The sequence below is a fragment of the Suncus etruscus genome, chromosome 10, assembly GCF_024139225.1.
Source record: "Suncus etruscus isolate mSunEtr1 chromosome 10, mSunEtr1.pri.cur, whole genome shotgun sequence".
NCBI classification, from domain to species: Eukaryota; Metazoa; Chordata; class Mammalia; order Eulipotyphla; family Soricidae; genus Suncus; species Suncus etruscus.
This window is the reverse complement of record NC_064857.1, coordinates 67,395,584-67,410,600: the sequence shown is the minus strand read 5'-3', so window position 1 is coordinate 67,410,600 and position 15,017 is coordinate 67,395,584.

Below are 15,017 nucleotides of genomic sequence, written 5' to 3'. Positions count from 1 at the left end.
GGCGTTTGCCTTGCAAGCAGCTGATCCAGGACCAAAGGTGGTTGGTTTGAATCCTGCTGTCCCATATGGTCCCCCGTGCCTGCCAGGAGCAATTTCTGAGCAGACAGCCAGGAGTAACCCGTGAGCACTGCTGGGTGTGGCCCAAAAACCAAAAAAAAAAAAAAAAGAAAAAAAAAGGAAAAGGAAGAGGAAGGAAGGAAGGAAGGAAGGAAGGAAGGAAGGAAGGAGGAAGGAAGGAAGGAAGGAAGGAAGGAAGGAAAGAAAGAAGAGAAAGAAGAGAAGAAGAAGAAAGAAAGAAAGAAAAAAGAAGAAGAAAGAAAGAAAGAAAGAAAAAGAAAGAAAGAAAGAAAAAGAAAAGAAAGAAAGAAAGAAGAAAGAAAGAAAGAAAGAAAGAAAGAAAAGAAAGAAAGAAAGAAAGAAAGAAAGAAAGAAAGAAAGAAAGAAAGAAAGAAAGAAAGAAAGAAAGAAAAAGAAAGAAAGGGAATTCCCTTGGCCTAATAGATACAGGGTTTCTCCATCCTTGAAGTATACTGTCATGTGAATAACTACAGGCTCCGAACATAGTCGTTTACTCTCCCCTAGGAAGAACCTGATTTTTGTGATGCCCACCTGAGAGGCACAAAGACCTCTGGAAGAGCTTTAACAAATAGGAATATGCATGCAGATTGGAAGAAGAAAAACTTGTCTTTTCAAAGCAACTGGATTGTCTTCTTAGTCACAAAAAAAGGGTTTTTTAGGGAAAGAATGTGGTTGGGGGCCAGAGTGATAGTACAATGGGTAGGGCATTTGCCTTGTACATGGCAGATCCAGGTTTGATTCATGGCATCCTATATGGTCCCAAGTCTAAGGTAATTTCTAAGCACAGAACCTTTGAGCATTGCTGGTATAGCCTAAAAAACAAACAAAAACAAACAAAAAACTGGTTGGCTATAGAACAGTAAGTGCCAGAATGAACAGAATACACTCCCCAATATATATTCCCTCTTACCTAATAAACCTCAACAAAGTGAAGGATTAGGCTTTGGGAGAAAGTTGAATCTGGCTTCTTCCTGCTGAAATACCCTTTGTTTCATTATCCTTTTTTTAGGAAGTCTTGCATAAGGAAAAGCTGTTTTCTGTAAGATATTTCCCTTTGTTGTTTTTCTAGTCCCAACTGTCAGTTGTTATAAAGAAATAGGTTGTGAAGCAATAATACAGTGGGTAGGATGTTTGCCTTGCACACGGGTGACCTGGGTTTGAACCCTGGTATCCCATATGATTCTGAGAGCCTGGCTTGATTCCTGAATGCAAAGACAGGAGCAATCTCTGAGCACTGCCAGATATGACCTCAAAACAAACAAACAAACAAACAAAATAAATAGGGTACAAACTCAGATCTGACCATTTCCTGATGAATGTGGGGGGAAGACATCACAGGGCTAGGGGAGAGTGCAGAATAGAAAAAATGGCTTGGCAAGACAAATAACCCTACAAAGGTCAATTTATGCCCTACCTTCTGGATCCTTTCAATGAAAGCAACCTTTTACCCCAGACACTCTGCTGCTTTGCAATCCCGACTTTAAAACCACTTGAGAAATTCTACAACTCGGAAGTTGTTCCACCCAATTATTTTATAAGAAAAACCAGCCTCTCAGTTCTGAGGCTAGATCAGTCCATGCAAAGAGTTGTGTCTAAATCCTTGGCCAAAAGGAGAAAGTTGAACTGAAAGTAAAGCGGGAATTCATGCCAGAATTCCAAGAACAAGAACCTCAGGTTTTAATTTTCCATCAGAACATCTTCAAGTGGCAGGTGTCCAGCCTTCTAGTAGCTCATGTCCTCAGGCACTCACGGGAACAACATGGCTATTTCTGCTGTTCTTCTCCAGCAGGCTAGGTCTTTAGAAGAAAACTCTGAATTGTAAATCATCGCAAGTCAACTAGAAAATGCTGGGAATGCTAACGTAGAAAGTCACAGCCAAGTGTTGTGTTAGCAAAACCCAGCATTCCTTGCTGTGTATAAGCAGAAACACCAGACAAACACACAAAACGATTCAGAAGAACAGAATTTGATTTCCAAAGAAAAGACCCGCTATTGAACCATCTTTCTCTCCATCTTCATCTACTAGATAAGTCCAGAATCAGATCAAGTTGATTTTGAATAAGTGTGGCCAGTCCCTTTGCCCAAGCAGGGTAAGAATTAGTACAGATTCCTTTTACCTGCAAATTTAGATGGTATCTGACTGGCCACTCTGAGCTCAAAAGTAAACCAAATTAAAGCAATGTGACTTCTCCCTGGAAGCATCTTGTTATATCTCCCCAACTACAAGCCTCAGACCAGTTTTTTAATTTGCTTAAGCACAGAGAGTCCTCGAGGTTTTGGAAGAGAGGAGGAGGCTCACATTGTCCTGTTGGGTTTAATTTTGGGGCCATATCCTGCGGCACTCAGGAGTTACTCCTGACTGCACTCAAAAATCGCTCCTGGCAGGCAGAGAGGACCATATGGGATGCTGGGATCAAACCTGGGTCCATCCGGGATCAGCCACATGCAAAGCAAATGACCTACCCACTGTGTTATCACTCCAGCCCCAAGACATTGTCTATTAACTATACTATTGGGGATAATGAAGGGATGCTTGGGCCACATGGGATGCTCAGGGCTTACTCTTGGCCCTATACTCAGAGCTCTCACTCCTAGTGTATTTGGGAGACCATAGGGAGGTGCTAGGGATTGAATTTAGGGTCAGCTGCATTTAAGATACAAACCTTACCCCTGACCTATCTCTCAGGTTCAACTCAACCTATTTCACCCTTAGGCTCTGCCTAACTTCTTTATAAGCCTGATGGGTCTCAAGTGACCATATTTAGATAAGGTAATAAATGTTAAGAATCCAAGTTATGTTCTTTAAGTAGCAAATCAAAAGTTAGTTTAGGGTGGATCTTCTATCTCAACCATGAAAGATAATAAGATCACTGAAATTTTTCTGAAGATGACCTTGGGAGATCTAAGATTTTTTTCCTATAGGGATTTTTGGGCCATATCCAAAGATGCTCAGGAGCTACTCCTAGCTCTGTGTTCAGGAGTCAAATCTGGGTCAACCAGTCTTATCTCCTGTTCTATTGCTTCAACCCCACAGTCAAAGATCTTAAGACACAAAAGAACTCCAACTCAACCAAAGAAATCATCCAATTAGTGAAAATGCAAGCCACAACTCCTACAAAGACAAAAGGTGTATATTCTGAACGATAAACAACACGTACAAATCAATAGGGAAACAACATTATCCCTAAAATAATATACAACTCTCTCTCTCTCTCTCTCTCTCTCTCTCACACACACACACACACACACACACACACACACACACACACACACACACGCATGCACACACAGCGAAAGGTCAATTTTGCAAAAAAAAAAAAAAACACCAAAAAAACAAAGCCTACAGTTTGTGAACAGGTGTTTGCTGTCATTTCTTATCAAGAAAAAAATGAAAATTAAAACTACCCATGAGAGTCCTTAAAAAGGTTCAAAAGAGGGTCTGGAGAGGTGGCGCTAGAGATAAGGCATCTGCCTTGCAAGCACTAAGACTACCTTGGTTCTATTCCCGGGTGTCCCATATGGTTCACCCAAGCCAGGGGTGATTTCTGAGTGCATAGTCAGGAGTAACCCCTGAGCATCAAACAGGTGTGGACCCCCCAAAACAAACAAACAAACAAAACAAAAGGTGATTTCTGAGCACATAGTCAGGAGTAACCCCTGAGTGTCAAACAAGTGTGGACCCCCAAAAACAAACAAACAAAACAAAAAAGAAAGGTTCAAAAGTAAGAGTGAGAGGAGCTGGAGAGACAACAGCAGATAGGGTATTGGCCTTGCCTGGATTGAAGTATGACTCCTCAGCATCCCATATGGTCCCAGAACCCTGCTCATAGTGACCCCAGAGCACAGAGCCTGGAGTAAGTTCTGAGTATAGCCAGGCTGTGGCCTAAGACCCCCTAAACCCCTTAAAAATAAGAGAACCAGAGAGATTGTCAAAGGCCTGGCACATACCCCACATGGACCCCGTTAGGGAGCAAATCTTGGGCAAAGGGTTAAGCAATTGGTGCACACTGGCTGCTCCTGTATCAGTTCACCTACAAATTGGTTAAGGGTTGACAATATACCAGGACCTGGAGCTGCTTTGGGGTTGAGGGAGTGGGTGCAGGTCAGACATTAAGGAGATCTCCTCTGTATGGTCCAGACCACTGGCCATATATCTGTTTACTGAAGGGAAAACTGCCCAGCCCAAACTCTTGTCCCCACCTCAGCTGGCTGGGTGTGAGGCAGTGCTCTGGGCCCTGGCCCGGGTGTCATATTTTTATTTCTACAGCGAGAGGGATACACAAATACTATCGCAGTTCCCCTGCAGGAGTCCTTAAACTTTTTAAACAGGGGGCCAGTTCACTGTCCCTCAGACCATTGGAGGGTCTGACTATAGTAAAAACAAAACTTATGAATGAATTCTTATGCACACTGCATATATCTTATTTTGTGATGAAGAAACAAAACAGATACAAATACAATATGTGGCCCGCGGGCCATAGTTTGAGGACCACTGCTAGTGTCTGTCCCAACTGAGCCTTAACTCACTCCACAAAGTTCTGAAACCAATTGTGGGTCTCCAAAATTAGGCATTTCTTTTAGAAGTTTAAATTATGTTTAGAGTGGGTGTGTTTTTAATTACGTGAAAAATGTTTAGGGTCTTTTAAGAAAGCAAATGAGAAAGTCAGAGCTCCTTTATGATTTTTACCAAGTGATTATATTCCAGGGAAATCTGGGCAGACGTGTGAAAATGACCAAGTGAATTGAATGAATTGGGGGCTCATCCTGACATCTTTGTAGTTTTCAATAGAACCTATTTGTCTTAGAATAAAAGTACTGTGTCGAGTTTTCTTATAAATTGTGATAGATTTGTAAATTTGTGGCTATTTTAAATTATAAGGAAAACTCTTCTTTTGTTGTTGTTTCTGCACCACACCCGGCAGTGCTCAGTGGTTACTTCTGACTTTGCACTCAGAAATTGCTTCTGGCAGGCATGGGGGGCCAAATGGGATGCTGGGGATCAAACCTGGGTCTGTCCCAGGTTAGCTACATGCAAGGCAAATGCCCTACTGCTGTGCTATATTGCTCTGGTTCCATCGTGCTAATACTTTTTAATCCCTCCCCTCTTTGAATTGCTCTCGCAAAAACCAAAGGAGGCACGTACTTGGTTATGGTACACAGGAGACCACAGAGTTGGTTGTGGTACACAGGACTTCAGACAAAAGCCGCTGCAATTGCACTCAGGCATGTGAGGTGGTGCCGGGAATTGAACCTGTGACTTCACAAACCTCATGCTTCTATGACAGGTGCTTGGTCACTGAGTTACCCCTGGGGTCCTAGAATCTGGCTCCTAAATTATTATTTTGGTTTTTTGGGCCACACCCGTTTGATGCTCAGGGGTTACTCCTGGCTAAGCGCTCAGAAATTGCCCCTGGCTTGGGGGGACCATATGGGACGCCAGGGGATCGAACTGCGGTCGCGATCTTTCCTTGGCTAGCGCTTGCAAGGCAGACACCTTACCTCTAGCGCCACCTCTCCAGCCCCAAGCCCTGGTTTCTATTTTTTTTGGGGGGGGGTCACACCCGGCAGCGCTCAGGGGTTACTCCTGGCTCCAGGCTCAGAAATCGCTCCTGGCAGGCTCGAGGGACCTTATGGGATGCCGGGATTTGAACTGATGACCTTCTGCATGAAAGGCAAACATTTTACCTCCATGCTATCTCTCCAGCTCCCTGGCTCCTAAATTATATTACCTAACACTGTAGTTACTTATTTGTATTTGTTGCTATGCTGGTATTTTAGTATAGGACAATGCTAGTGTTCATTTCTGCATTTTGCTGTTGACGAGTGTCGGGATGGATTCCAGACTTTGTCTTTATGAACTGTGGTTACTATCAGCTGCATCTCCTGGGACACACGTGTTCCCTGGGTCTGCCATTTTAGCTTTTGTGCTAGAACCCTTTCTCTGTTCTAATAAAGTGTCTGCACATCCATGACCATGAAAGGGGAAAGTGATAAAGGCCCAGGTTTGAGCCTCCAGACCACGCATCTCTCTTGTCATGGCGTGGTTCCTATTTGTCACACATTCAGATTTCAAAGGACTGAAGCCCGAGCAATTTTCTTAAATGTCAGAATGGACCTGCTGTTATTTTAAAAGCATTAAAATTCTTTTAAATGGCAAGTATCCATCTTAAAGGTCTTTTCAAATTAATAGCATCGAAATGTGAAGGTCTCTGCTTGGTGACTAATGAAAACTTCTTGCCAATATTTCAAATTAGACACTGGTTTTTAGCCAGAATCAGACAATTTGGGTGGATGTGGGATGGGGTTATTTCCCAGTGGGGCTTCTCAGAAGACTGAGGGGTGATGTTAGGGACCTAACCTGGGGCTCTCTGCTAGCCAGGCCTCTTCTCCAGGTCTCTGAGCTCTCGCCCAAGCCCAAATCAGACCATTTTTGAGTTGGAAAAAAAAACTTACCAGCTCTTTTGAGTTCAATTCCTTCTTTGCCTAAATCAGTGAATAAAATTTGGGGGAGGTTGAGTGTCTTTCCAAGGTTACAGAAAAGTAATTAGCATCGAGCCAAGACTAGAGTGAAGGCTCCCATTTTCAGGCCATTCCCACTCTTGATTACCCGCACCCCAATATTACATGGAGCCTTCTCTCAAGTAGTGGAGTATGTAGAAGACTGGGGTATTTTTGTTTTGTTTTGTTTTGTTTTGTTTTGTTTTGGGGCCACACTCAGCAGTAGTTAAAAGTTACTCCTGGCTCTGCACTCAGAAATTACTCCTGCCAGGCTCTAGGGGACTATACAGGATGCTGGATTTGAACCCGGGTTGGCTGCACACCAAGATAAATGCTCTACCTGCTATGCTATCACATCTTGGACCCCACAAGTTTGAAACAGCCCAGATCACCATCCTTCTAAGTAAAGCAGAAGCATACCCCTCTGTGTAGGATCACCAATTTCTCCAAAGCCAGCTTTGGCCACGAGGGGAGATAAAATGACCCATGTCATATAGCATGACATGGGGGATCAGTCACATGTTGATCCTCTGGCTACAGACAGTTGCAAACTGTTCAAAGCCTTGGAAACAGCAGCTCTGATGGCACCTGCCTTGTCATTACTCTTCACAGAACAGAAAAGCACCAAGAGAAAGAATCATTATTTGGAAGCCTTTGTGCCATGGCAGCCAAGGTCAGCCTGAGGTCCAGGACCAATTTGGGGCTGTTTTTTTTTTTTTTCTTGCTCAGTGGTAATATAAAGGAAAAAAAGGGCAAGGTAAGCGCTGACTCATCAACTTCCTTTGCTCAGTTTAAAGTGATTGTCTTTGATACTAAAATGTGTCATCTCTGTTTTCTTTGTGATGAAATGTGCTCAAATGATAAATAGTGTGTGGCATTTATTGTTTAAAAAACTTTTTGGTAAGTCACAACTTATTTGTTCACAATCCGATCTTAGCCTAATACCTGGCAGATAACAGAAACCCTCTGTAAGTCCTAGTTTTATTGTGTGTGTGTGTGTGTGTGTGTGTGAGAGAGAGAGAGAGAGAGAGAGAGAGAGAGAGAGAGAGAGAGAGAGAGAGAAGAGAGAGAGACAGAGACAGAGACAGTGACTGGAGGATTAGTTGGGGCTGGTAGTTACTAATCTCTGAAATCCACATGCTTGATGCAATTCAGATGGTCTCTCCTGAGTTTCCATACAGAACAATTAGGGAGTAGGTTTGGGGTGTTTCCCCACTAAATTTGCATCTGTCTGGCACATTAGAATGTGATCTTGAAAAATAAAATCTTTTAATTTCTCCTGAAATTCATTTGGAACAATAAATGGTCATGAATAACTAAAGCAACCCTTAGGGAAAAGAAGATGGGAGGCATCACTTTCCCCAACTTTAATTGTATTACATAGCAATAGTTGTTAAAACAGCATGGTATTGGAATAAAGATAGACCCTCAGGTCAATGGAATATAGACTTGAGTATTCAGACAATGTTCCTGAGACATACAAGCAATTAATCTTTGATAAAGGGAAAAGAAATGCAAAATGGAGCATGGAATGCCTCTTTAACAAGTGATGTTGGGAAAACTGATCAGCCACATGCGAAAAAGTCAACTCAGACTGCCATTTAACACCATGCTCAAAGGTCAAATACAAATGGATTAAAGACCTTGATATAAGACCTGAAACCACAAGGTATATAGAACAACATGTAGGTAAAACACTCCATGACATTGAGACTAAAGGCATCTTCAAAGAGGAAACAGCATGGTCCAAACAAGTGGAAGTGGAGATAAACAGAGGGCCTGGCCCCTGTGCCTGGTGTCTATGTTGGAAGCAGTGTGTGCAGGCCCAGGGGCAAAGGAGAAAGGCTGTGGATGACAGACAGCAATAGTCAGAGGCTGGTGTGACTGAATCCCCTCCCACCAGAACAGCTGCATGAGGTATGAGGGATCCTGTCCTGGAACATCCCAGTTCCATCCCCAGCTTGGCATGTCTCTAAGCACTGAGACGTGGGACCCCAAATTAAATTTAAAAAAAGCATCCCCCACTCTAAATTGTTTGGACAAATATAATCCCATGAACACTGTGATTTTTTATGTGAAGTTCCAAAATTGTGAGAATAATTTTTATTTTTTTTGGTGGGGAAGCACATCCAGCAGTGCTCATGGCTTATCCTGGCTCTGTGCTCAGGGATCACTTCTGGCAGACATGGGTAACATATGGATGTTGGGGATTGAACCCAAGTCAACCACATACAAGGCATATTTTCAATAAACATTTACAAAAATAAATTTCTTTGTTGCTTGATTTTGGGTCGCACTCAACAGTGCTCAGTGGTTACTACTGCCTCTGTGCTCAGAAATCACTCTTGGCAGGCTCAAAGGACCACATGGGATGCTGGGAGCTTAATCTGGGTTGGCCGTGTGCAAGACAAATAAATGGCCGACCTGCTGTGCTATATCGCTTTGGACCCTCAACAATAAATTTTTGCGTTTTGAGTGTCCCATCAGGGGTATTTTGCTCTAGCAGTCTCTCAAAAGCTATCTCCCAAGGGCTGGCAAGAAAGGACAGAGGTTAAGGTCTTAGCCCCAGTACCAACAAGAGAGAACTCTAAGAATAGGTTCAGGAGTAAGCTCTGAGCACTGTCAGGTGTGGTCTGATAAAGGGGAAAAGGATAAGTTTTCTGGGGCTGTACTGTCTTCTAGAATCTCCCTATCATCGCTTCTCGGCCTTTGGGCTAAGATCAAGTGTAGAATCTCCCTACCGTTTTTGAGGGACAAAGTAGAGTACCTTTGCTGCTGCTTTAGAGTATAATCAGTGACTATAAGTCTAGGGGGAAATCATTCTGGAGGCTTATTTTTCTGGGTTTTTTTTATTTGTTTGTTTTGTTTTGTTTTGTTTTGGGTCACACCCGGCATCGATCAGGGTTTACTTCTGGCTCTACTCTCAGAAATCACTCTTGGCAGGTTCGGGGGTGGGGGGGGCCATATGGGATGCCGGGACTCAAACCACCGACCTTCTGCATGCAGGCAAACACCTTAACTCCATGCTATCTCTGGGGCCCCTTAACTAAAGATTTAATGGTAATGCTTACAGATTGATTCATAGAGTGTGTGGGATAAATGGTGCATACACATACAGATTCAATAAACATTTGTTAAATGTCCTAACTAATGTACATAACTATTTGAAGTAGCTGGGATCATGTGGACCCTTTCTTGCTCCAGTATTTCATGGTTGCATACAGTTTTCTGTTTATTTTTGTGAGGCAAGAGGTAAGAATTTGATGGAATGAAAAAGTAGACTAAAATCTGGAGCTACAGTGATAGCACAGTGGTTAGGGCGTTTGCTTTGCAGGCAGCCAATCCAGCTTTGATTCCCAGCATCCCATAAGGTCCCCCAAGCCTGCCAGGAGTGATTTCTGAGTGCAGTTCCAAGAGTAATCCCAGAGCACTGTCAGGTGTGGCCCTAATAAACAAACAAATAAACAAATCTGAAGAGCAATCAAGTTATTATATTTGTATGGTGATCTACATAAAATGACAGTGGCAGTTTGACCTCTTCAAAGAGTTGAAATGGTGTTTTGGGAGGGAGAGACAAGGCTTAGGAGATATGAAGGTCTCAACTTGCCAGTGAACAGGGAGCAGAGATTTCAGCTTGGCCACTTGTGGCCTAGTTTAGTGCTTTAGACCAGTAATTTGCTAAGAGGTTCATTTGTAGTGAAAAAGAATGTATAAATTAACAGTTTAAGTATGATGACCACTATATAAAAATGTGCGACTATAAGGAATGAAGAGATAGTACAATGTATAGGACACTTGTCTTGCTTGCAGCCCTCCAGGGTTTGATCCTAGCATCCCATATGGTCCCTCCCCCCAAGAACTGCCAGGAGTAATTCTTGAGTGCAGAACCAGGAATAACCACTTGAGCATCTCCATTTGTGGCCCCAAATTAAAACCAAAATACAAACAAACAGAAAAAAACGTGTACTATAATTAGAAACCTGGGTAATCATGTACTAATTAAATGTATTACTTTCTATATATTGCATCTTTGATTTTATTTCTGGACAGAGTGCAGTCCTTAAGTAAAGGATTTGGGATGGAAATCATCCCAGCTTGCAATTCCTGGCTTCATTAAGATTCCAACTGCTTCTATTAGAAAAAAATTCCGAAGACGAATTCTTTTATCTTTCAATCTAAAGTTGCAAATGCATAAACCTAGATGCAAAACACAACCCATCAGTTCTAAATCATGTGGCATTAAACAAATCATGGCAGTAATCAAAAATTATGTTCTTCTTTTCTACACTTAGCTGTGAAAATATTTTAACAAGTTGGCATCGGGGCGTGCAACTTTTACATCTGTTGTTTCTTTTCAGGATTATCTTTTAGCATTTAAAGACGCGTTTCTTTGGAAAGTAGGGTTAGTCTGAAATGTGGTCTTAGATAGTCCATTTGGAACACTTTACCATGGTGTGGTGGGGCATTCTTGACTTCCATGGTTTCAAAATCCTGGCTTACTCCTCATTCTGTTTTTTTGTAGGAGAAGCTGCTATTTCCTGGGTGTCTGGAAAATATTTGTCCTTGACTGAAATCCTCCCTCCCTCCCTCTCCCTCTCCCTCTCCCTCTCCCTCTCCCTCTCCCTCTCCCTCTCCCTCTCTCTCTCTCTCCCTCTCTCTCTCTCCCCCCCTCTCTCCTCTCTTTCTCTTCCTCTCTCTTCCTCTCTTCCTTTTCTCTCTCTTATCCTCCTCTTCTTTTTTCTCTCTCTCCTCCTCTTCTCTCTCCCACCCCTCTCCTAGCTGGAGTAATTTCATTGAAGATTTGGAGGAGAAACTAGAGCTGGACTACCTTGATTCTTTTGCTTTGCTTTTCTTTCAACTCTGATTTTGTGTTTTGGGGCAATGAAAGATGGCTCTTTTTTGTTTTTTTGGGCCACACCCGGCAGTGCTCAGGGGTTGGTTACTCCTGGCTCTATGTTCAAAAATTACTCCTGGCAGGTTTGGGGACCATATGGGATGCCAGGCAGGGATCAGACCCTGGACAGCCATGGCAAAGGCAAACAACCTTCTCACTGTGCTATCGCTCCAGCCCTGAAACATGGTTTTTTCAGATCATGGATGTTATGCATGATCTAATTTTTTTTGATGTAGAAGTTATATTCGGCCTCCTTCTTTTCCACTCTTTCCAATGCTCTTTTTACATATAGGAACCACATGCAAGATTTTGGGAACTGGATATGCAGGGGATTAAACTCAGAGCAGTCTCTGTTGCCTGTGTTCTACTTATCTCTCCAGGCGCTGTCAATATTTGTTGTTGTTTTTAAATTTTTTAATTGAATCACTGTGAGACACTGAGTTAAAAAGTTGTTGATGGGTGAGTTTTCGTCATACAATGTTTCAACACTCATCCTTTCACCAGTGTTCATTTCCAGGCGGTGTTTTTGAGGCTAGAATGAATTCCTTTTATTAATGCTGAGATGGTTTAACTTTCTCCTTTATTCCCCATTTCCCACTCCAAGTCTGAAGTCTATAACTTTCTGTCCTGCCCCCATCCCCATAGTCTGAGTACTAAATTCTTTGATGAATGTTTTTTCTTAAATTTTTTTTTCTTCCTTAGAGGGAGGTGTTTTGGTTATAAATACTTTGAAGGAATAAACAAAATTCCTGGAGGATAAAAAAAGGCAGAGCCGTGGTGACTGCATCAAGCTAAATGACAGGGTCCTGAGTTAGATGAAGTGCAGTACTATAATTTCTTAGAGGATGCAAATGGACATAGGGCTAATAGTGTTTATGATTAGAACAAACTGACATGTGTTACTCTAACAAGTGCCTAGAGGAGTTAATATACATTTATAACCATAGCAAACATGAAAGAGGTTTGTAGGGGATTAACTGACAAAGTAATGAATAGAAAGACATGCAAAAATAGTGCATGTTTTTATACTAAAATTTAACATTTGTCTCTCAAATTCAAACAAGAAGAAAGGCTACACTAAAATGCCAATTTTGGGACCGGAGTGACAGCACAGTGGCAGTAGAGCATTTGTCTTGGACGCAGACATTCCCTGGAAAGATCTGGGTTTGATCCCTGGCAGCCTATGTGGTTCCCCAACTCTGCCAAGGAAATTTCTGAGCGCAGAGCCTCCGAATACCACCAGATCTGTGCCCCCCCCCAAAAAAAATGCCATTCTTTTTATTTCTAGAAATAATGGTTGTGTTAGAGGATACTCAATGAACATATACATTGGTGTAGTTCAAAGTGATCCTCAATATCATCAATATCTTCCTTACTTTTGGGGGGTTTACCTGTTGGGGGTTCTCCTAGCTCTGTGCTCAGAAATTACTCCTGGCAGGCTTGGGGGACCATCTGGGATGCAGAGGATGGAACCTGGTTGGTCATGTGCAAGGTGAATGCCCTACCCATTGTGATATTGATCTGGCCCGGGGATTTTTTCTTTTAAGAAATTGATTGCTTAGAAAATAATCAATTCAATTTCTCATTTCACCCCAAGCTCAGTCCCTATTGGCTGATTTCCTAGTTTATAGACATTCTTTTTGTTTTATTTTTAATCTCGTCTCATGGTGCTTTCTATTTTCCCCTTCATTATAGCTCTCTCACTTGTCTTTTTCCTAATCTAGAAATTCTATGAAGACTGGGAAGTGCCTCTTTACTTACTCAATTGCTAAAGCAGTTACTGGCATAAGATGTTTTTAATAATTATTTGTTAGGATAATTGACTTAATTCAATCTATTACTCTTATCTCTCTTGGGAGAATTTGCATTCTGCCTCATTAAAGAAATGGAAGTCTGTGCTGCTGAATCGAAAATTAAGAAAAAATTTGTTTATGAGACCAAGGGAATAATATTTCAAAAAAAATATAGAAAGTCAATTCGGGCCCGAGAGATAGCACAGCGGATCCAGGACCAAAGGTGGTTGGTTTGAATCCCGGTGTCCCATATGGTTCCACGTGCCTACCAGGAGCTATTTCTGAGCAGATAGCCAGGAGTAACCCCTGAGCACTACCAGGTGTGACCCAAAAACTAAAAAAAAACTAAAAAAAAAAAAAGTCAATTAAAAAATATAGAAAATCAATTGTGAATTGGAATTTCACAAATTCAGGGAAAACTTTTTTTTTTTTTTGGTCATAGTAACATCCTCCATTTTCCTTCAATAAAATTGTGCAGGTAATATAAATATAACTTTCCCTGCTTTTAGATTTTTATAATTTTTCCTTGCTTTTAGGTGTTTTTGGATCACATCCTGAGCCGCTCTAGTATCATAGGCAGGACTGGAAATTGAACCCAGGTACACATGTCTTACTGGATATACTATCTCACAGATTTGCAGTTGCAAATTTGATTTTTTTGTTTTTTGTTTTTGGTTTTTGGGTCACACCCGGCAGTGCTCAGAAATCGTTCCTGGCAGGCTTGGGGGACCATATGGGATACCGGGATTTGAATCACCAACCTTCTGTGCCTAAGACAAATGCCTTACTACTGTGCTATCTCTCCGGCCCCTGATTTTTGTTTTGTTTTAGGGCCACACCCGGCAATGTGGCAAGGGACACTAAATTGATTAAAATGGTAAACACTTTGGGCTGCAGTGATAGTACAGTGCTTGCTTGGCATGCAGCAGACCAGGGTTCGATTCCCGGCACTCCATATGATCCCCTGAGCACCCTCAGAAGTGTTCCCTGAGTGCAGAACCAGGAATAAGCCATGAGCACCGCCAAGTGTGGCCCAAGACCAAATCCATATGCAATCTAATCCAGTGTATAATACAAAGGGCAATTTTTTCAGGGAAAAAAAAATTCTGTTTACCAGGAAACACAGTGGCGGATAACTTTTTTGAAGGATAAAAAAATGAAGAAAATGTAATAGAACAGGCAGGGCTAGCTCATCTCCTAGGTCACCAGGTCTCTATTCTGTCTTTTCTCCTACTTTCCACTGCGTTCGTTGCTCTGAAAAAAATACTACCTCAAACTTGAAGAGCAGAAGGAAGAAAGAAAAAGGAGAGAGACCTCACAGTAGAAGAAGCTCGGTTCTGGAGCCATCGGGTTTCCAACCAATTACAAGCAGCCAACTTTCCAAGTTCGAAAATCCAGACCCAGCCAATGCCTTCCCTTCCCCGGTTCTGAGAAAAGTGGGGAAAAGGTGAAACTGGCCCAAGCGAAGGCCAGTCCCTCCGTGGTTCTGGGCGTGCATTTATTTGTACCAGGTACAAGAAGCAGGTAAGGCTCCAGGGCCCGGATTGCTAACCGTCAGGAGATCCTCCAAGGCGTAAATTGCGAAAAACAAACAAAACAAAAACAACCCCCCCCAAATCAAAACCGAAAAAAAAAAACAGGGAGAAAAAAAAAGGCTTTTGGAAAGTTAACGAGCAGGCGTTAGGGCTGAGCATGAAGTTAATGAACAAGAACTTTCCTCGGGACAGAGTTCAAACAGCAGAGGGCAAGAAGAC